Source organism: Crocodylus siamensis, chromosome 1 (genome assembly GCF_052110815.1).
Source record: "Crocodylus siamensis isolate JL-2025a chromosome 1, ASM5211081v1, whole genome shotgun sequence".
Classification (NCBI taxonomy): domain Eukaryota; kingdom Metazoa; phylum Chordata; order Crocodylia; family Crocodylidae; genus Crocodylus; species Crocodylus siamensis.
In genome coordinates, this window is record NC_143395.1 from 331,854,056 (window position 1) to 331,874,786 (window position 20,731).

The window sequence follows — 20,731 nt, forward strand, 5'->3', positions numbered from 1 at the left end:
CACACACACACACAAGCACTCACATACATGGCCACACACTGGTAGCAGGAGAGAAAAAGGCTTGGTGAAGGGATTGAAGTCAAGGTGTGTAGGGACTTGTCTGGAATGGTCAGTTGGCTGATTTCTGCAGCAGTCTTTGTCTTCCAAATCTTGAACCAGGTAGGGTCAATGCAGGGTGATGGTTGGGTTATTGAGTTCATTCAGAGGAAGCTATTTTTAGTCCTACTGCCATTGTCTGTCAATCACCCATTTGCTCACAGAACCACTTTACATGGGAGGAGGGCCATTAGTCACACAGTTACAACAGAGTTACAATAGGGTATGCCCAGGCAGAGGACACAAGATGGAAACTTGACATGGCTTATGCTAACTTACATATGTAATCCTAAATCATACAGTATCAGTAAAACAGTAATATAGAACAGTAAAAATCAATATAAACATAATAATTATACAATATAAAACAGTGAGACTTAATTGAAAAAGAGAAAAAAACAAAACAAAAACAACTTGCTACCAAAATAAAATGCTAAAGCTTATCCTATGTCTTAACTCACTTATACTTATCTATATGGAGTAGAGAGGGAGAGAAAAAAATCAGAAATGGTTGGGGAAGGAGAGGGAATACATTTTAAAATAAAAAAAGACAAACTAGGAGTTTTTCTCAGTGGTGGCAGATGAGAGAACAAGGAGCAACAGTCTCAAGTTGCAGCAAGGGAAGTTAAGGTTAGATATTAGAATTTTCTCATTAGGAGGGTAGTAAAACACTGGAACAGGTTACCCAGAGAACTGGTGGAAACTCCATCCTTGGAGGTTTTGAAGACCCGGCTAAACAAAGCTTTATCTGGAATGATCTAGTTGGGGATGACCCTGCCTTGATTTGAGAAGGGGGTTGGACTAGATGACCTCTTGAGGTCCCTTCCAAACCTAATTTTCTAAAAAAACCCTACTCAAAGCAGAACCACCCCCAACTAGATCATTCCAGCCAAAGCTTTCTCTAATTGGGCCTTGAAAACCTCCAAGGATGGAGATTCCACCACTTTCTGGGTAACCTTTTCCGGCGTTTTACTACCCTCCTAGTGAGAAAATTCTTCCTAATACCTAACTTAAAATTCCCTTGCTGCAGTTTGAGACTGTAGCTTCTTATTCTGAAAAATGTGGATGTTGGGTTACATTTTTTATCTGAAAATTAGGGCTTTTTTTTTTTTTTTTTTTAATCAGAGAAAACCAAGATCCCTGGTGATTACTTATGCACCTGAAATTCCATATATTTTTAATTTTTGCCAGCATAGTGAAATTACCTATGTACATAAATTTTATTACTTGTGTACTTAAATTACCTAAATACTTTCATTTTGTAATTCTACCCTAAATGCAACCCCTATTTGTATTTGTCTATTCACTTTTTTTGTTAGAATAGTTGGAATAGCTAAATTAAATTGTTTAAAATATTCTATGACTGCTATTGATAGATGGAACTGAAAATGTTAGATGACAGGGTTCAAACAACAGCATTTTCTCTATTATTCTTTATAACATAAACACAAGCAATTAAAAGGGCCTTTCTAAAACCACTAAGCTAATGGCAAAATTTTCTTTTCAATTTCAGGAGATTCCATGATTAGGTAAGGGCTCAATTTGTTTCAAATTTCAAAATAAATGTATATTTATAGATTTTTTTCATAGACATCAGGGCTGGAAGAGACCTCGAGAGATCATCAAATCCAGCCCCCTGCCCAAAGGGCAGGAAGTCAGCTGGGGTCATAGGATCCCAGCAAGATAAGCATCCAATTTACTCTTGAAGGTGTTCAATGTAGGTGCTTGAACCACCTCCACTGGCAGACTGTTCCAGACCTTGGGGGCTTGGACAGTAAAGAAATTCTTCCTTATGTCCAGCCTGAAACGGTCTTGCAGGAGTTTGTGACCGTTCGACCTAGTCATCCCTTGGGGCACTCTGGCAAACAAACATTCCCCCAGATCCTGGTGGTCACCCCTGATAAACTTATAGGTGGCCAGCAGATCACCCCTGAGCCTGCGCTTTTCCAGGCTAAAGAGTCCCATGTCTCTCAGCCTATCATCGTAAGATCTGTTTTCCTGACCTCTGATCATGCGCGTGGCTCTCCTCTGGACTCTCTCAAGCTTCTCCACATCTTTTTGGAATTGTGGAGCCCAAAACTGGACGCAGTACTCCAGCTGCGGCCTCACCAAGGCCGAGTACGAGGGGAGAATGACGTCCCGGGATTTGCTCGAGAAGCATCTCTGGATGCAAGCCAGCGTTTTGGTCACTTTATTAGCCACAGCATCGCATTGCAGGCTCATGTTCATCTTGTGGTCAAAGATGACCCCCAAGTCTCTTTCTTCTGTAGGGCTATCCAATGTAGCGCTGCTGAACCTATAAGGATGCTGCAGATTTTGCCTTCCAAGGTGGAGAACCTTGCATTTTTGGTGTTAAACACCATCAGGTTCTCCTCCACCCATTTGCTGAGCTTGTCCAGGTCAGCCTGGATCACCACCTATCTTCTGGCGTGGATGCTTTGCCCCAAAGTTCGGTGTCATCGGCAAACTTGGCCAGTCCACTCCTGACTCCAATGTCCACATCATTAATGAAGATGTTGAACAGGATGGGTCCCAGAACAGAGTCTTGAGGGACCCCACTGGTCACAGGACACCATGATGAGTGACTGCCACCAATTACAACCCTCTGGGTCCCACCACAGAGCCAATTTCCCAGCCAGCGGATCGTGGGGGAGCCAAGGCCACAACTGGCCAGTTTGGCCAAGAGGTGATCATGGGATACCAGATCAAAAGCTTTTTTGAAGTCAAGATATATGACATCAATCTCATCTCCCTCGTCCAGGTGATAGGTCACCTGGTCATAGAAGGAAATGAGATTTGTCAAACAAGACCTACCCGCAACAAACCCAAGTTGGCTATCCCTTAGGATGTTAGCCTGGGCAAGTCCATCAAGGATGGCCTCCTTAATAAACTTTTCTAAGATCTTCCCCAGGATAGAAGTCAGGCTAATGGGCCTGTAGTTAGCCGGATCCACTCTCCTCCCTTTCTTGAAGATCGCCACCACATTGGCCTTCTTCCAGTCTTCGGGCACTAGACCAGAGCGCCAGGAGTTTTCAAAGATCCGTGCCAGGGGCTGGGCTATGACGCTCGCCAGCTCCTTGAGTACCCTGGGGTGCAGATTATCAGGGCCGGCTGACTTGAAGGTATCCAGCTTCTCAAGATGTTCCTTCATGAGGTCAGCATTTATGGAGGGTAGGGGATCCCCAACACCCGGATCTCCCTGTCCCATAGCAGGCATGGGCATCCTGTGGGACTGATGAAAGACTGACGCAAAGTACCTATTTAATAGGTTGGCTTTTTCCTGGGCGTCAGTTGTGAGTTGCCCCATCTGGTTTAGCAGGGGGTCCAACATTGCCCTTGCTTTTCCTCTGGCCCCCCACATATCTGAAAAAGGACTTTTTGTTGTCCTTGATGCTTGAAGCTAGTTGGAGTTCAGTTTCAGCCTTGGCTTTCCTGGTTTGCCCCCTGCAGGACCAGAGCAGCGCAGAATAATCCTCCTTGGAGGTGAATCCCGTCCTCTATCCTTTGTAGGCTTTCCTTTTTAGCCACAGGAGGTCCACTAGGTCCCTGGAGAGCCAGGAGGGCTGCTGTGCCTTCTTGCTGCCTTTCCTCCATGTTGGAATAGATTTGGCTTGTGCATTGAGGATCGCTTCCTTGAGAAGCAACCACTCTTCTCGAACTCCCATCTCCCTGGGGTCATGGTCCCTAAGGGCCTGACTGACAAGCCTCTTGAGCCTGTCAAAGTCAGCTTTTCTGAAGTGAAGGACTTCTGTGTTGCTGACTGACTTGCCAGCTTTACGACGGATGGTGAATATATACTATAGTGTCACGGATGGCCCCGCGAGCGGCCGTGAGCTCGCGAGCGCCCCCTTGCCATGCCAATTAGGGTGGTCTGGCACCCTCTTCTCGCCTGCCACGTCTTTGCTGTTAAAGTTCAGAATGGGAGGCTGCCTACTTACACCTAACGGCACCTCGATGGTATCCCCTCCGTTCCAAAGTGGGGTACTCTCACCCCAGCCTTATGGGCAAATGCGTGCCTCCAAAACCTCCCCTTTAGCACGCCCCAAGCCTCGCAGCTGTCCCGGGGGACGTTGTCTGGTCCCCTTCCTGTTCTGCGCCCTCTCCGGGCCTCGCCCTCTCTGGGGCCTGTACCGCGCTCTTTGCGCCGCGCCCTCTCCGCCTCAGGGCTAAACACCACCCTTATGGGCCGGGGTCTGTAACCCCGCACACCGCGCCTCCCTGGCGCAATATGGTGCCCTGCAGCACCGACAATAGTGCCCCTGGCACTGCGCCCCTACTGAGCACTGGGAACCCCCAAACTGTGGGGGGGAGCTCCCGTGAGGCCTCCTCGCTCCCCTACAGCCTCACCCGGTCCTCCGGTTAACCATAACTCAAGCCCTCTGGCTCCAACATAAACAGAGGCTCCACACCCCTAACAATAACTCCAAGCCCTGCCAGGGCTCTCAGTCCTACCTTCCGTCCGGGCGGTCTTGTTCCCTGCATCATTGCAGCCGGTTAGCGTGGTGAAGTAGCAACCACTAACCCAGGCCACTCAGCTCAGCCGCAGAGCTCCTGCTCCAGTGGCAGCCAGAAGGGCACTGCTCCCTAGGCTTTGGCCTAGCTGTTTATAAGGGCCTGGCCCTGCCCCCTCCTGGCCACATGACCTGCCTGGTTGCCCTAGCAACCCCCATCTGTGTTGCTCCAGGCCTCTCCTCTTCCTGGGGCATCTCCTTAGGAGCGGGGCGCGGGAGTGCCCCGCGACATATAGTATGATATACTATATACTATATAATAATATATACTATAGTATGATATACTATACGGCGGATGGTGATATATACTATAGTATGATGGTCTACATAATGCTTCAAGTGTGGAAGCACAAAGTGTTGTAGGGATTACAGGTATATAGTTCCATGAACTCCCCCATGAAGGTTGGTTGTGTCCCAGAATTGTAAGTGTGGGGAAGAGGGGAAGTGGAGAATATGACAAGTTGATTATAGGTGGCATGGTAGTGGAGGAGGAGAAGATGTAGTGCCTTCCTAGGCTATGGGGTATGTGATTCAGTAAGGTTGATGCTTCCCTTGAATGGGGGTTTCTGGGTTCTAGCTTGAGCCCTTGCTTGCAGTGGAACAGATTTTTTTCCAGTGTTGTTTATCCATTTTATCCAATGAATAATACATGCAAGGTGGAGTGGAGTAGCTTCAAGAGCAGGGTTGGAAAGCACCCTGGATAATGCTTAACTTGTATACGGATGGCTAGAGCACTTCACTGGGAAGAAAAAGATGCAGGTTGAAATCCTTTCCAGTGAAATTAAGTGAGATTATCTAGACCCTCTGCCTCCCATTCCTTGCCGGAGTGTTGTAGCAAGTAGGCCATTAAGTTAAAATACAGGAGAGTTCTTATCCTTACTTTTGCTTCCACAGATATATATATATATATATATACACACACACAAATAAAGTCTATTTCAGCATGAGGTGAAATAGAATCTCAAACTGCATAGATGCTAGAAAACTGCAATCAGACAGGTATGTACACACCATTTAGGCATGCAAATTGAAATAGAACACTCCTCTAAAGGTTAAAGTTCTTAAAGGAGTCATATTTAACACTTCTTTAGATTATTCAATCTATACAAAAAATATACATTTAAAAAAATATACTAATACTGATCTTCTATATAAATATTATTTTTTTTTACAAATATTCAAATATAATGGAAGTGTCAACAGCAATTTGATTCAATTAATCTGCTATCCATTTTTTATAAATATAAGCTTAAAAACCTTTTTTTCAGCCTTCCAATTCATTTTAAAATAAGCTCAGTATGTTGCTTACATTAGTTGCTTAGCTGTTTTGTTACCAGTAGATGTGTGAGGATTACTGATCTCTAGTGAAATATTACTCAAATTGTAGAATAAAGTGGTTTCAACATTGATTTAGGCAAGATTTCTTCTATTCCTTGTTTTTATATCTCATTAGTATAAACCTTTCTTAGATTAGATATGAGAGTGAATCAGTCAATGGTATACAACTTAGAGTTGTATAGTGGATGAAATTGGCCGGTGTTATGTTGTACAGATGGATGGTATGGGCCTCACCTGCTGGGAACAGGATGGCACCATCAGGATAGAGTCACTTTGCATTTGTAATAGCGGAAGAATACTTTCATAATAATAAGTATGCAGATCCAAGAGAATATCATATAATTTAATGGGAATTGAGAAAGCAGCTGGGACCTTTGGCAAATGTTTCTGTTCTTGCCTGCCATTGAGTGTTTACTCAAAAAGCATCTGTAACACTGCAGGCAACATTTTTCCTGACTGAAGAACTCTGTGCACGAAGAGTTGAATACCTATTTCCTTCATTTGTGTGGAGAAAATTTCCTACTTTTGAATTTTTTTACTGCTTTGAGAATGAAACAAGTGATGAAAACAGTGAGCATAAAGAAGATTAACATTTTCTACTGTTATGCCATGTGGATACTCAGAGATGAAGTTCAAACCAATTACTGTGCACAGGGAGCATTAGGGCTTCCATGTCAATTTTCTGTTGCATTGAATGAGTCAATATTCATAACCAAGGATGATTCCCTTTTCTTAGTGATGTTTCTTACAATTTGTTTGTTCTGTGTTTTGTTTTCCCTTCATTATGAATGCTTAAATGAAAGATGAAGCATCCTTAAAACTGTGGATCATACTTTCAGAGAATTAGGCTCTCTGTTGTATTTATACTGATAATTTGTTCCCACTCCTTTTCTGTTGATCATTCAGGATGATGATTTTTCATGGTAATATATGGTTAGCAAAGATGTTATTCTTATTAATTTATATAAGAACTTTACTAAAAAATGGTTCATTGAATTGTAAACCAAATAAATGTTCCTAAAATCTTTGCAGTCTTGTTCCATGTTACTAAGTGTCATTGCTCACTCAAACTATCATTACAAACTTTAGCATACTGCAAAATAACAATTAAATCTAAAGAAGGACTTTTTTTTAAGCATAAGTGAACAATGTACACAATCCGCAAATTTAAATACTTTGTAATGGTTCTTATAGTTCCAATATTAGGCTTCTATCATAAGCAGTATGTTGTCTAACAATACTTTAACTAATGCACAATTTAGGGTCCCAGAAATGTAAATCCAGAAGTAGTTCTGACTTATATGTGTATGCAATTTGAAATCAATAGGACTGCTTATGAAAGTAAAAACTACTCATGTTAGTAGGTGTTTGTGAGATTATACTATAAATACAGAAAATAAATATCAGTCCAATGATATTTCTTAGGCACATTATTACCATTATTGATAGAAAAATTGACAGAACAGATAGGTTTTCCAAACTGATTTTAATGAGATAAAGAACACTGTTTCATATGTAAGGTGAGAAGCAAAAGTGGGAGTGAGTGAAGGACACAAAAGCACCATTTTAAAAAGAAGATTGAAAGGAATTATTAAAAGAAAATAAAAGCGGAATGCTAACAGTGATCTCTGAATATGAAGGAAATTTATGACAATACAAAAACCATTTAAGACAATGTAAAAACTTCATATTTTTATGGAAGAAAAGGGGAATTTAGTGAAGGTATTCAAAAAAGAAGATGGTCTGAAAAATGTGAGTTGAAGATAAGCTAATAACAGCTTTTAGACACCATTCTTAGATGAAAAAATAAATGCCAGAAAGAGGTTAGAGTGTTCAAATTAATTTTGCAGTAAAGTCAGTAAAAGGGATGATTTCTGAAGATGCTGAAGATTCTGGAGAAATAAAACAGTCAGGATTTATTCCACTAATGTGTCTTTATTCTAAGAGAAAATGAAGTTAAACGATGGAAGCGTGTTTGAGAGGACTGATAAAACCGAATAAAATCTATCTTCCCTCTTCTTAGGATACCATATATTTCTGTTTCATATTACCTAGCAACTCTTTTACTTTACATTTTTTGAGATGTTGAAATACCCACCTTGCACTATAACTTCCAAGTATATACCTTTAAAAACATATTCCGGTTTTTATTTTTATTTTTAAAAACATAATCTTGAATAGCTAACAAAATTCTTATGTCTTGGTCTCATCCTTTTTTGTTATGTCTATACTGCATTGTCTTGCATACCATGCCCCCAAATAAAGAACACGCATTGTTTTTAGGAAGGGAGGATAATGATTTTTTGCCCCCCAGAGTTTTTGTTGCATCTAGCAGGGACAGAGTGTCATGGGTGCAACAGACATAAGAAGGGTTGATGGAACAGTGGTACAATGGTAACAAACTGGAAGTCCAGAGCCAGAGTGTCAGAAGCTGGGAGTCCAGAGCTGGAGGGTAGAGGCAGAGGGAGCAGAATGGAGTAAGACAGAAAATACAATTTCAGAAGAGTTTCATGTAGGAACAAAGCAAACAGAACAGGGAGCCAAGGATCATGGAACAGACCAAGAATGAAGAACACTGGGACTAGACAGAAGGAAACTTGTTTTCATGTAAGCCCACAGAGCATTGAAAGTTACAGTCACCATACATTTGGGTTTTCCCAGACCTGTCCTCTTTTTTGGCCCCTTGTCCTCTGTCCAGGTGGGTTTTTGAAAATGCAAGCAAATGTCCAGGTTTTTGGCTCTTTCTCTGCTTTTGCTTGGGACTGGGGGCAGTAGTGAAGCTGATTGGCTACTGGGAGATCATGTGCTCTGTGCACCACCCTGGCAGCTGCTGGAAGGTGTGTGTGCTAGCAAGCTGCTTGGGTAGTAGGGCTGGCAGGGAGCAGGGGCTGTGGGTCAGAAGTATGGGTCACTGGCAGTGCTGGGAGGTAGGGGTCAGTGGATCGGGAGTGAGGGGCACTGGCAGGGCTGGAGGGGGCTAGGGGTTGCAGGTAAGGAGTGAGGGACACTGGCAGGGCTGGGAGGAAGCAAGGGGCTTCAGGTCAGGAGTGCAGGACACTGGCAGGGCTGGAGAGGTGGGGCCTGCGGGTCAGGAGTGAGGAGCACCAACAGGGCTGGGGGGCCAAGAGGCTGCAGGTTGGGAGTGAGGGGCATCAGCAGAGCTGGAAGGGAAGGGGGCTGTGGGTTGTGAGTGAGGGACACCAGCAGGGCTGTGAGGGGCAAGGGGCATATCACTGCCCTCCCCGCTACAATATTATACCCTTCCCCCCAAAATGTCCTCTTTTTTAAAATTGGAAATATGGTAAGCCTATATGAAAGTACTCTAATAGGGGTCAGCTCGGGGCACTCAAGAAGCCTGTAGCTGGCAGCCAGTTCCATCCAGGCAACCAGGGCCAGATGGGGCTTTTCTGAGCAGCAAGCAGACACATTCCTGATACTGACCCTGATCTCCTGCCCATGAATCCTTTCTTCCCTGTTCATCTAGAAGTGGTAACTGTAGCTGCTGCTGAATACTGGTCTCCATGAGCAGAACTAAGAATTTAAAAAGAGGTAGAAATATCTGCAGAGCTATGAAATAGAATGAGAGAGAGAGGCTAGGAATGGCTAGTAGACAGAAAAAAAATCTTATAAGAAAGGTTAGCTTGATTAGTAAAACAATGCCATTAAAAAAGAGATGGTTCTTAACACCTGTGAAGTACAATGATCCTTCAAGTCAGTTGATTCCCCTTAGCTGCTAGAATAGAAATGCCACAGTTGCTACCAGGCATTTGAGTCTACCACTTCGAGTAGAGTCAGAATCAAAGTGGTGTGTTTATATTATTGGCATGCAATAAGCGTCCCTGAGAGCCTCTCCTGCCCCAGGGCTGGGCTGCCTCTATGGCAACCCCTGCCTCAGTCTTTAAAAGCCTTAAGGTATTATACTATTGGCATACAATATGCTTCAGATACGCAATACAATTTTGGAAGTCTACTTTTCAGTGAGGAAGGAAGTACAGGTAGTATGTAAGTAAATACAGTATTTGTTTGACATCATCCATTGCACACCTCTTCAAAGGCATCTTGAAATAGTTGCACAGCTTTTTAACAGTTAAAAATTTATGCTGCACACTGGGGGAAAAACCTCTATAAATGATACTTTTCTAATCTATTGTATAAGCATTTCTTTACAACACAAACACAAATGCCATATTTACTCTGAAAATGCCCGTGATTCTTTGAACCATTTTTGTGACAGATTCCCCAGATAGAATACTCTCTGAATTCTTATTCTTTCCCAGCAGAATAGAGAATTGCTTAAGAAATATTTACAGGAAATATTAATTAATTCTCCTCAAATATTTTTGTGTTGTTGTTATGGAGGAAACAATCAACAGCTTTGTCATATGTATGCTAATATTAGCAATATTATACAGCAATATGTAATATTACTGTAAGAACATTCCTTATTTCTTCACTTTTTTCTCACTTGTCCTATCTTTTCAACCCTATGAGTACAGTGCTTATATAAGAGGAAGGATAACCTCTTCCCCAATAATATCTTTAATTTTGGCCAAATAAAAGTTAAAATAATTTGTTCAATTAAATTTTCCTATTATGGTATCTCCTAATTAGCTACTAACTCCCTTGGGTATCGAAGTCATTGATAAAATGTGATACATATGCAACTTGGCCATAAAAGTCTTATTCTTGATTTTCTTTTCTGTGGGCACATCTACACAAGATGACTAACTGTGCAGTAATCTAGTTTACTATGCAGTAAGTCTACATATCTACCCATGTGTATGCTAACTGCACAGTAAAAACCTTTCATCGCAAGTAAGTTTGCTACTAGCAAATTTAAGTGTGATTAGTTAATGCACAGTTATGAATGTATAGATGTGATCTAGGAGCAAGTTTGCTCCTGGGTCAGCCCTACCACTGGGGGGCTGCCCTGAGGATAGCCAAAGGGCTCTGGGCTGGGAGTCTCTCCTGCCCCAGGCTTTAAAAGCCTTAAGGTATTTTGAGCCTCGGGGCACACATCTATGAAGCCTCAGGCTACCCCAGGCCCTGTATCCCACTGAGTAGGCTACAACCTAGTTGTGCCAGCCAGAATGCACCCCAGTGCTGCTGCTTTTTGCACTGCAGGGACACAAGGATGCCAGGACCACACCATCCAGACCTGGCTAGAGGACTCATGGGCCTGGTGGACAGAGGGCATCACCAGCAAGAATGCATTGGACCAGATAGATCGGGATTTCCAGGCATAGCTCCTGGTCCTGGAGTGTAAATGGCTTGAGTTGCTGCAGGAGCAAAACACAGTACTGGCCTGGGCAATGTAGGCCATGGTCAACAACCACCGGGTACTGAACATCATTGTGCCTCTGGCAGTTGCCTTCATGATGCCCACTGCCCAACCCTAGTCCTGCCTGCCCCCTGGCAGTCTCCCACTGCCCAGGAGAAGGCCCCCACTTGGGCCTGAGAGGTGGTCTTATATTGCCTCCAGCAGCCAGGAGCCCCTGACCTAGCTCCTGCCCCAGGTGCCCACCACCCAGCTCTCATACCTGGGCCCAGCCCCAGTGTTCACCCTGGGTCCATGTGAAAGCAGAGACAGAGCTGCCTGCATTGCGGGCAGAACCACACACCAGCCCTGCTGGTCCTAGCCACTGGATGCCACAGGGGTGGCACCAGTGGCCACCATCACCACTTGATGAACCCCCAGTCTGCTGCACTCACTGTGGCTTCACCCCCACAAGTGAGGGGCCAAAAACTGGGGTCCTGGGCACCTTTCATTGGAGTCTGCCCCTAGACACCCCAACCCCATGGCCCCCACCCTAGGCTATCATGGTGAAAAGTTTGCACAAGGAAGAGGGTATTTTATTGTTGGGTGAGGTGGGTGGTAGAGGTTCTCTGCTTGTAGGAGAGGGAAGAGGAAGGTCTGCTTGATGCAAAAGGAATAATAACTTGGGTTTTTTTACGTGTGTCTGCAGTGAGCACTGTGCTGGGAGTAGGAGAGATGGATTCCAGGGGTTCTGGTGTAGGTGGGCTAGAGCATGGAGTGCAGGAGGAGGTGGGCAGCCAGGACATCCCATACCTGATGCCCAGATCCCCACTGGCAGTTATGCAGCCCTACTGGGTGAGCCAGGCATCCTTTGCCCACTGCACTTCTTCTGCGTAGGCCTTGTGGAACAGCTACCCCTGGAATTCACAGATGCAGCACACAGCTTGTGACAGTGACCCAGGGGAGCTTCTCCTTGGTGAACTTGAGGCAGGAGGTGAGGGCGCACCAGTGGTCCTTGAGATGCCAAAGGCACACTCCACCAGGGTGTGGGTCCACCCCAGGCAGTGGTTAAAGTAGGCCTGGCGGGGATCCAGCTGGCCAGTGTAGTGCCACATGAGCTAGTGCAGGAGTGGGTAGGAGGGGTCCATGATGACTAGGGGTGGGACCATGATGCTGCCCAGCTGCAAGTCCACCACCCCTGGCCTGAAGCACTCACTTTCCACCAAGCCTGACAGGCCAAAGTTCCAAAACATTTGAGTGTTGTGGGTACTGCCCACCTGGATGGCACTCACATGTTTGAGAGCCCCACAGTGGTCCATGATGCCCTGGAGCACCACAGAGTGAAATCCCCCCTGGCTGTAATAGGACAAGTCATTTTGTGGTGGGAAGGTGACAGGGCTGTGGGTCCTGTCCAGGGCCCTGATGTACTGGGGGCAGCCCAGGGCATGGAACCCCTTCAACACCACTATCCATGTTGTACACATGGAACATGGTGGGCCCCAGCACTTTCTGGAGAGTGCTGCACACCTCTAGGGTGGCCTTACCAGTTGTGGCCTTGCCCACACTAAACAGGTGGCTAATATACCACAGGCTGGTGGGTATGGCCAGCTCAAGCAGGCGAGGGATAGCCCGGTGTCTGTGGGGAAATGAAAGTTCATAAGATATATGAGATCACATTATTGGCTCACTGCAGTTTTTCTTCTTACATCTGTACAAGGTCCAGGATTCCCTGAGGTTGATGTCCATATAGCAGCTTGAAGGGGGATAACCCTGTTGATGTCTGAGGCATCTCCTGGAATAGAAACATCAGGCATATTAAAAAGAAAATGAAATTAAAATAAAACACCATTTATATATATATATATATATATATATATATATATAGTGCTGCTTCATTTTAATTATGGCAAAATGTGGATTTTGGGTTACTTCTTTAAACTAAAAATTTGAGATTTTTTTTTTTTTTTATTATTAGAGAAACCCAGGATCCCTGGTCATAAGAAGCTGTGGCCCCTTTAGGAAGGCTTTGAGGAACTCTTAATCTCATCCAAGGATACTGGGATAAACCAAGGAATCTACAAGGCCTACCCTGCTTGGTTTCATGCACCATCCCAATGACAACAGTGCCCAGGCCTAGGAGTTGGGTTTATGTCCCCATGAATGTGATGAATATGCACTGTATCCAGGAGCTTCCCAGAGTCAGGGAGTAGCAATTTTCTAATAATTGTTTGGACACATCCCAAATCCACCTTAGTACCATCTCAGTACAATTCACCATGATTGGGACCTTCAGCTTTGCAGGCTATGTAGCCTGAGCCTGTGATTCTGCTCTCCAGATGTGGGTGCAATCACTCCATGTGTAGGCAAGGTCAAGCCCAATGCCCAAGGTGGCCACAGGTGAAACAAGCATCCTGTGCCTTATGGCCATAAGGGGAGAGATCTTCCCTTGGCCTAAGGTCCCCTCTTTCTCAGCACCTGGTTCCTGTCTCCTTTAGGGCTTGCTGGGGCCATCTTCTCTAGTTCAGGGAAACAGACTCAGGGGTCCCCATCCAAGGCTAGTAGAGGCCCCCATACCTTAAGATCTACTCCTCTGTCACCTTGCCTGGGAGTAAACTCCAGTTGGCACTCTCTCTGCACACCACCTTATTTGGCTTCCTGCCTCTGGGAGTGGTCTTGGGCCTCAAGGCATCTGGCACTCCTTGGGAGTAGGCCCTCCAGTGGGTTCCATGGCCTAATATTGCTCCATCAGGTGAAACACCTCTGCTGCCACCTTGCACTCACGCCACAATATCCCGTTCCTACCCCCAGGGGAAAGTATTTAGGTAAACTGCTGCAGGAGAATTACCTCCAACACCTGGGCACTGAGGTGCTGTTGGTCTCCAGGTGGGTATTCTTTGCAGAAGTGCTATCTAAAGGTCTCCTCTGAAATGCTGAGGGTGTCAAGTTTGTGGCTTTCACTTCCTGGAAATCACAAGCTGTCTTGGTACTGAGATCCCAGTAGGCCAGCTGGTCTGTCCCTGACAAGCACAGAATCTGTGCTGTGGAGACCACTATGTAGCAGCTGTCACCGCTCAAATGCCCTTAAATATGTCAGAGTCATCAGATGGTTCCATCTTGGTTAGCCAGATGGGAATGCTCTGGCTTCTGGTAGCAAGGTAAGGGGATGCCATTGGTGCAATAGGAAGCTAAACTTCTGCACCACCTGCTGCTATTCATGGTGATTCTGAACAGCTAGAATCTTAACTGGTCACTACTGTAGGACAGCCATCAATTTTAGCAGCATTTGCATCTGTGTGGTGTTAGCCTGGGACAGGCACCATCTGTGATTCACTTCTACCCTGCCCTATTCAAACCTCCTGGTCACATCTGCAAGTGTTGATATGGCAACATTGTTACTGCATCTTGATTTGATACTTCCTTTCCTAAAACGGGGGGAGTGTGTTGCTATGGTGAAGTAGCTGCTGGTCAAATGTAGAGGTCTGTGAAAGCTACATCACCGTAGCACATTGCTCTCCTTGTAGCAGGGATTAGGATGGCTACATTTATGCATTCTACACTAAAATTTAACATGATACCAGGGCAGCTCCCTGGTTCCTATGCTATAATCTACCCAGGTACCTGCACTGACCTGGGAATCCACATTGTTTATTCCTCGGCGGGCATCTGACCTTGTGGGCATCTGACAGCTCAGTCCAGATGGAGTTTCTTCTCTTTTCTGAGCCCGAATACCTGCTTCTAATTACTCCTGGAGGCCTGATACTGGCTGTAAGCACACTGGGGTGGGGCCATCTCATTCCAGCAGCTCTCTTTAACTCCTTCCACACCAGCAACTAGCCAGTCCACACCATCACATACTGCTATAGATTTTTTTTCCATTTTCTTATGCCAGTTTGAAATAACTCTTAGAGCATATTTATTGAAACAGAATGCGCAATAGGCACTTTCTAAAGAATTTGAACAGCTAGTTGCTAATGTGCATACTAACAAGTTGCAAAGGTTCCCTCATATCTGCCTTATGAAAGGCAATTTTGTAACCATTGTCTCATTTCTTAAAATCAAAACATGGGAAACAATACCACTTAAAGTCTGATTTGCCTCAAGCATTTGTAATCAAAGAGATATTGTTTGATGTTCTGGAAGTGTTTCAGGCTGAATCATGTATTTTTTAGCCTTCTTTCCCCCTGTCTCATCTTCACCAATATACAATGTATAGCATCTACTGCACTAAAAGAAAAATCCTGACCTTTCTTGCACTGAGGCAACAATGGGGAGAAAGGAATTGAAAGTATCTTTCTTGTCAGCATTAAATTAACAGCAGAATGGAGTTTCAGCTAAATACTCAAGGCAAAGTATCTATTTCTGTAACATGGATGCCATTAAAATTCCAATATTTGCCTACAGTACCACATAGTAACACATAAGAAATTACCAATTTCCTATGGCAAGAAAAGAGAAATACATAACATACACAATAGTTGTATGTGGGTAGGTAAATATTGATTTGAAAACAAGCCACGATAAGTTTCAGTATTCACCATAAATATATGCCATATGTAGACAATATAATTTCAATAGATTACATGGGGAAGTCAGTTCCTCCTTTTTTTTTTTTAAACTTTACTATAATACCATTTTTCATCTATGTTGCCAGGATCATCTGCTCCTGTTATGGGGAAGGGAATGGGAGAGTCTGGGGGACACTTTAGTGAACAGGTAGATCTCTAAACTGCAGCAGATGTTGGATTAATCTTTGTCTCACTCAGGAGAGTTAAGATACCAAAAAGATTCTTATTTCTTTGTCAGATTTGAACTGTCTCTTGGTAAATCTTGGTGTCTTCATTCCTGTGCATGGGTGTGGCTGAAGAGCTGAGGGAGCCATGGTCAGGGAAGCACGTCCGTGACCAAGGTATCTTCAGGGCAGAGTTTGGGGAGCCCAGGGGCAGCGGAGTGGAAATGTGGGAGGGCCTGCCTGTGGCAGGAGCCGGGCCCCGGCTGGAGGAGAAAAGAGTGCCCTGCGCTGTGCAGCAGAGTGCTAGAGGAGCCCGAGGGACTCCATGTCTCCTAGTGTGTATGGCTGGGCTTGGGGCAGGGGGCAATCGTGGCGATGAGAGGGAGGGCAAGGGCTTGTGTGGTTCCTGGGTGGCTCAGTTGGTAGAGCTTCAGACTTTTAATCTGAGGGTCCAGGGTTCGAGTCCCTGCTCAGGCATGTGTGGGGCCTTGTCCTTGGGATGGCCCTTGGAAGGTGGGGGGCTGGCCTGGGTGTGTCCCAGCTCTTAGTATCTGGCTGCCCTTTTGCTGCTGCTTGGCTAACTGCCATTGATTGCCCTGGGAGCAGTCCCTGCTGAGGCACGTGTGGGGCCTCGCCCTGGGGGTGGCCCTTTGACGGTGGGGGGCTGGCCTGGGTGTGTGCCAGCTCCTGGGGAGCCTCCTGGTGTCCTGCTGCCTGTGGCTGCCCTTTTCCTGGTGCTTGGCTCACTGCCATTGATTGCCCTGGGACCAGCCCAGGGCAACCTTTGGCCTCCCACGCATGGCAGCCAGGTGAGGAAAGGGCAGCAGCTGCTCCTTCGTCACCCCGTCATCCAAGCCCCACGGGGGAACTGCGGTCAGGGAGTGTGCAGGCAAGGGGCGCAGTGCCGCCCCCCGCAAACCCAGTACATCGCTTCAGTCTAGCGGCCCCCGCCATGTTGTCTGTCCCTTCCTCCAGGACGCGCCTGGCTGCACAGGACCCTCTGGCCTATCGCCCGAGCGGGAGTGCAACTCTTCACAGCACGTCATGAGACAAGAGCCGCAAAGGAAGGACAGCTTGGAAGGGCAGGCTCGCAGATGTGGCAGCAGTGTGGCGGCACAGGAGGCTCCCGTGTCAACGGGTCCTGAACATGCAGTGGGCCGGGGGGCAGGTCAGCCCCCGGCTCGTTGGTCTAGTGGCATGATTCCTGCTTAGGGTGCGGGAGATCCCGGGTTCAACTCCCGGACGAGCCCTGCTGCGCCCCCTTGCAGGGGAGCCTTGGCTTCCGCCCTCCTGTGCGGCTTGCCCTGTTTTTCTGCATTTCTGGTGGGGGTTGGTGGGACCATTTGTGCCTGGCCCGTGGCCCAGAGCAGGGAGGTTATGGTACCTCCTTGTCCCTGTCTCGCTGGCCCCCAAGCCCATAGTGGCATGGGACGGTGGCCGCCCAGGCGTCGAGCCGGCCCCTGGGGGAAGTCATAAATCGGGGCCTGCTGCTGCTGCCCCACCCCTCTGGAGCAGGGGCCCTTGTGCGCACTAGGGTCAGGTGACTACCTGTGCATGGGTGTGGCTGAAGAGCTGAGGGAGCCATGGTCAGGGAAGCACGTCCGTGACCAAGGTATCTTCAGGGCAGAGTTTGGGGAGCCCAGGGGCAGCGGAGTGGAAATGTGGGAGGGCCTGCCTGTGGCAGGAGCCGGGCCCCGGCTGGAGGAGAAAAGAGTGCCCTGCGCTGTGCAGCAGAGTGCTAGAGGAGCCCGAGGGACTCCATGTCTCCTAGTGTGTATGGCTGGGCTTGGGGCGGGGGGCAATCGTGGCGATGAGAGGGAGGGCAAGGGCTTGTGTGGTGCCTGGGTGGCTCAGTTGGTAGAGCTTCAGACTTTTAATCTGAGGGTCCAGGGTTCGAGTCCCTGCTCAGGCATGTGTGGGGCCTTGTCCTTGGGATGGCCCTTGGAAGGTGGGGGGCTGGCCTGGGTGTGTCCCAGCTCTTAGTATCTGGCTGCCCTTTTGCTGCTGCTTGGCTAACTGCCATTGATTGCCCTGGGAGCAGTCCCTGCTGAGGCACGTGTGGGGCCTCGCCCTGGGGGTGGCCCTTTGACGGTGGGGGGCTGGCCTGGGTGTGTGCCAGCTCCTGGGGAGCCTCCTGGTGTCCTGCTGCCTGTGGCTGCCCTTTTCCTGGTGCTTGGCTCACTGCCATTGATTGCCCTGGGACCAGCCCAGGGCAACCTTTGGCCTCCCACGCATGGCAGCCAGGTGAGGAAAGGGCAGCAGCTGCTCCTTCGTCACCCCGTCATCCAAGCCCCACGGGGGAACTGCGGTCAGGGAGTGTGCAGGCAAGGGGCGCAGTGCCGCCCCCCGCAAACCCAGTACATCGCTTCAGTCTAGCGGCCCCCGCCATGTTGTCTGTCCCTTCCTCCAGGACGCGCCTGGCTGCACAGGACCCTCTGGCCTATCGCCCGAGCGGGAGTGCAACTCTTCACAGCACGTCATGAGACAAGAGCCGCAAAGGAAGGACAGCTTGGAAGGGCAGGCTCGCAGATGTGGCAGCAGTGTGGCGGCACAGGAGGCTCCCGTGTCAACGGGTCCTGAACATGCAGTGGGCCCGGGGGACAAGTCAGCCCCCGGCTCGTTGGTCTAGTGGCATGATTCCTGCTTAGGGTGCGGGAGATCCCGGGTTCAACTCCCGGACGAGCCCTGCTGCGCCCCCTTGCAGGGGAGCCTTGGCTTCCGCCCTCCTGTGCAGCTTGCCCTGTTTTTCTGCATTTCTGGTGGGGGTTGGTGGGACCATTTGTGCCTGGCCCGTGGCCCAGAGCAGGGAGGTTATGGTACCTCCTTGTCCCTGTCTCGCTGGCCCCCAAGCCCATAGTGGCATGGGACGGTGGCCGCCCAGGCGTCGAGCCGGCCCCTGGGGGAAGTCATAAATCGGGGCCTGCTGCTGCTGCCCCACCCCTCTGGAGCAGGGGCCCTTGTGCGCACTAGGGTCAGGTGACTACCTGTGCATGGGTGTGGCTGAAGAGCTGAGGGAGCCATGGTCAGGGAAGCACGTCCGTGACCAAGGTATCTTCAGGGCAGAGTTTGGGGAGCCCAGGGGCAGCGGAGTGGAAATGTGGGAGGGCCTGCCTGTGGCAGGAGCCGGGCCCCGGCTGGAGGAGAAAAGAGTGCCCTGCGCTGTGCAGCAGAGTGCTAGAGGAGCCCGAGGGACTCCATGTCTCCTAGTGTGTATGGCTGGGCTTGGGGCAGGGGGCAATCGTGGCGATGAGAGGGAGGGCAAGGGCTTGTGTGGTGCCTGGGTGGCTCAGTTGGTAGAGCTTCAGACTTTTAATCTGAGGGTCCAGGGTTCGAGTCCCTGCTCAGGCATGTGTGGGGCCTTGTCCTTGGGATGGCCCTTGGAAGGTGGGGGGCTGGCCTGGGTGTGTCCCAGCTCTTAGTATCTGGCTGCCCTTTTGCTGCTGCTTGGCTAACTGCCATTGATTGCCCTGGGAGCAGTCCCTGCTGAGGCACGTGTGGGGCCTCGCCCTGGGGGTGGCCCTTTGACGGTGGGGGGCTGGCCTGGGTGTGTGCCAGCTCCTGGGGAGCCTCCTGGTGTCCTGCTGCCTGTGGCTGCCCTTTTCCTGGTGCTTGGCTCACTGCCATTGATTGCCCTGGGACCAGCCCAGGGCAACCTTTGGCCTCCCACGCATGGCAGCCAGGTGAGGAAAGGGCAGCAGCTGCTCCTTCGTCACCCCGTCATCCAAGCCCCACGGGGGAACTGCGGTCAGGGAGTGTGCAGGCAAGGGGCGCAGTGCCGCCCCCCGCAAACCCAGTACATCGCTTCAGTCTAGCGGCCCCCGCCATGTTGTCTGTCCCTTCCTCCAGGACGCGCCTGGCTGCACAGGACCCTCTGGCCTATCGCCCGAGCGGGAGTGCAACTCTTCACAGCACGTCATGAGACAAGAGCCGCAAAGGAAGGACAGCTTGGAAGGGCAGGCTCGCAGATGTGGCAGCAGTGTGGCGGCACAGGAGGCTCCCGTGTCAACGGGTCCTGAACATGCAGTGGGCCGGGGGACAGGTCAGCCCCCGGCTCGTTGGTCTAGTGGCATGATTCCTGCTTAGGGTGCGGGAGATCCCGGGTTCAACTCCCGGACGAGCCCTGCTGCGCCCCCTTGCAGGGGAGCCTTGGCTTCCGCCCTCCTGTGCAGCTTGCCCTGTTTTTCTGCATTTCTGGTGGGGGTTGGTGGGACCATTTGTGCCTGGCCCGTGGCCCAGAGCAGGGAGGTTATGGTACCTCCTTGTCCCTGTCTCGCTGGCCCCCAAGCCCATAGTGGCATGGGACGGTGGCCGCCCAGGCGTCGAGCCGGCCCCTGGGGGAAGTCATAAATCGGGGCCTGCTGCTGCTGCCCCACCCCTCTGGAGCAGGGGCCCTTGTGCGCACTAGGGTCAGGTGACTACCTGTGCATGGGTGTGGCTGAAGAGCTGAGGGAGCCATGGTCAGGGAAGCACGTCCGTGACCAAGGTATCTTCAGGGCAGAGTTTGGGGAGCCCAGGGGCAGCGGAGTGGAAATGTGGGAGGGCCTGCCTGTGGCAGGAGCCGGGCCCCGGCTGGAGGAGAAAAGAGTGCCCTGCGCTGTGCAGCAGAGTGCTAGAGGAGCCCGAGGGACTCCATGTCTCCTAGTGTGTATGGCTGGGCTTGGGGCAGGGGGCAATCGTGGCGATGAGAGGGAGGGCAAGGGCTTGTGTGGTGCCTGGGTGGCTCAGTTGGTAGAGCTTCAGACTTTTAATCTGAGGGTCCAGGGTTCGAGTCCCTGCTCAGGCATGTGTGGGGCCTTGTCC

The 20,731-nt window shown here is 48.8% G+C and overlaps 7 non-coding genes across 7 annotated transcripts; all 7 read left to right on the plus strand.

Moving 5' to 3' along the window:
• The first annotated feature begins 16,335 nt into the window (after positions 1–16,335).
• TRNAK-UUU (transfer RNA lysine (anticodon UUU)) lies at positions 16,336–16,408 on the plus strand. Its single transcript has one exon. It is a non-coding gene; the product is annotated as a tRNA-Lys (tRNA).
• Positions 16,409–17,109: 701 nt separating this feature from the next.
• On the plus strand, positions 17,110–17,181 carry TRNAP-AGG (transfer RNA proline (anticodon AGG)). Its single transcript has one exon. It is a non-coding gene; the product is annotated as a tRNA-Pro (tRNA).
• Positions 17,182–17,770: 589 nt separating this feature from the next.
• TRNAK-UUU (transfer RNA lysine (anticodon UUU)) lies at positions 17,771–17,843 on the plus strand. Its single transcript has one exon. It is a non-coding gene; the product is annotated as a tRNA-Lys (tRNA).
• A 702-nt stretch (positions 17,844–18,545) lies between these two features.
• Positions 18,546–18,617, plus strand: TRNAP-AGG (transfer RNA proline (anticodon AGG)). The gene has a single exon. It is a non-coding gene; the product is annotated as a tRNA-Pro (tRNA).
• A 589-nt stretch (positions 18,618–19,206) lies between these two features.
• On the plus strand, positions 19,207–19,279 carry TRNAK-UUU (transfer RNA lysine (anticodon UUU)). The gene has a single exon. It is a non-coding gene; the product is annotated as a tRNA-Lys (tRNA).
• Positions 19,280–19,980: 701 nt separating this feature from the next.
• On the plus strand, positions 19,981–20,052 carry TRNAP-AGG (transfer RNA proline (anticodon AGG)). Its single transcript has one exon. It is a non-coding gene; the product is annotated as a tRNA-Pro (tRNA).
• A 589-nt stretch (positions 20,053–20,641) lies between these two features.
• TRNAK-UUU (transfer RNA lysine (anticodon UUU)) lies at positions 20,642–20,714 on the plus strand. The gene has a single exon. It is a non-coding gene; the product is annotated as a tRNA-Lys (tRNA).
• Positions 20,715–20,731: the final 17 nt, after the last annotated feature.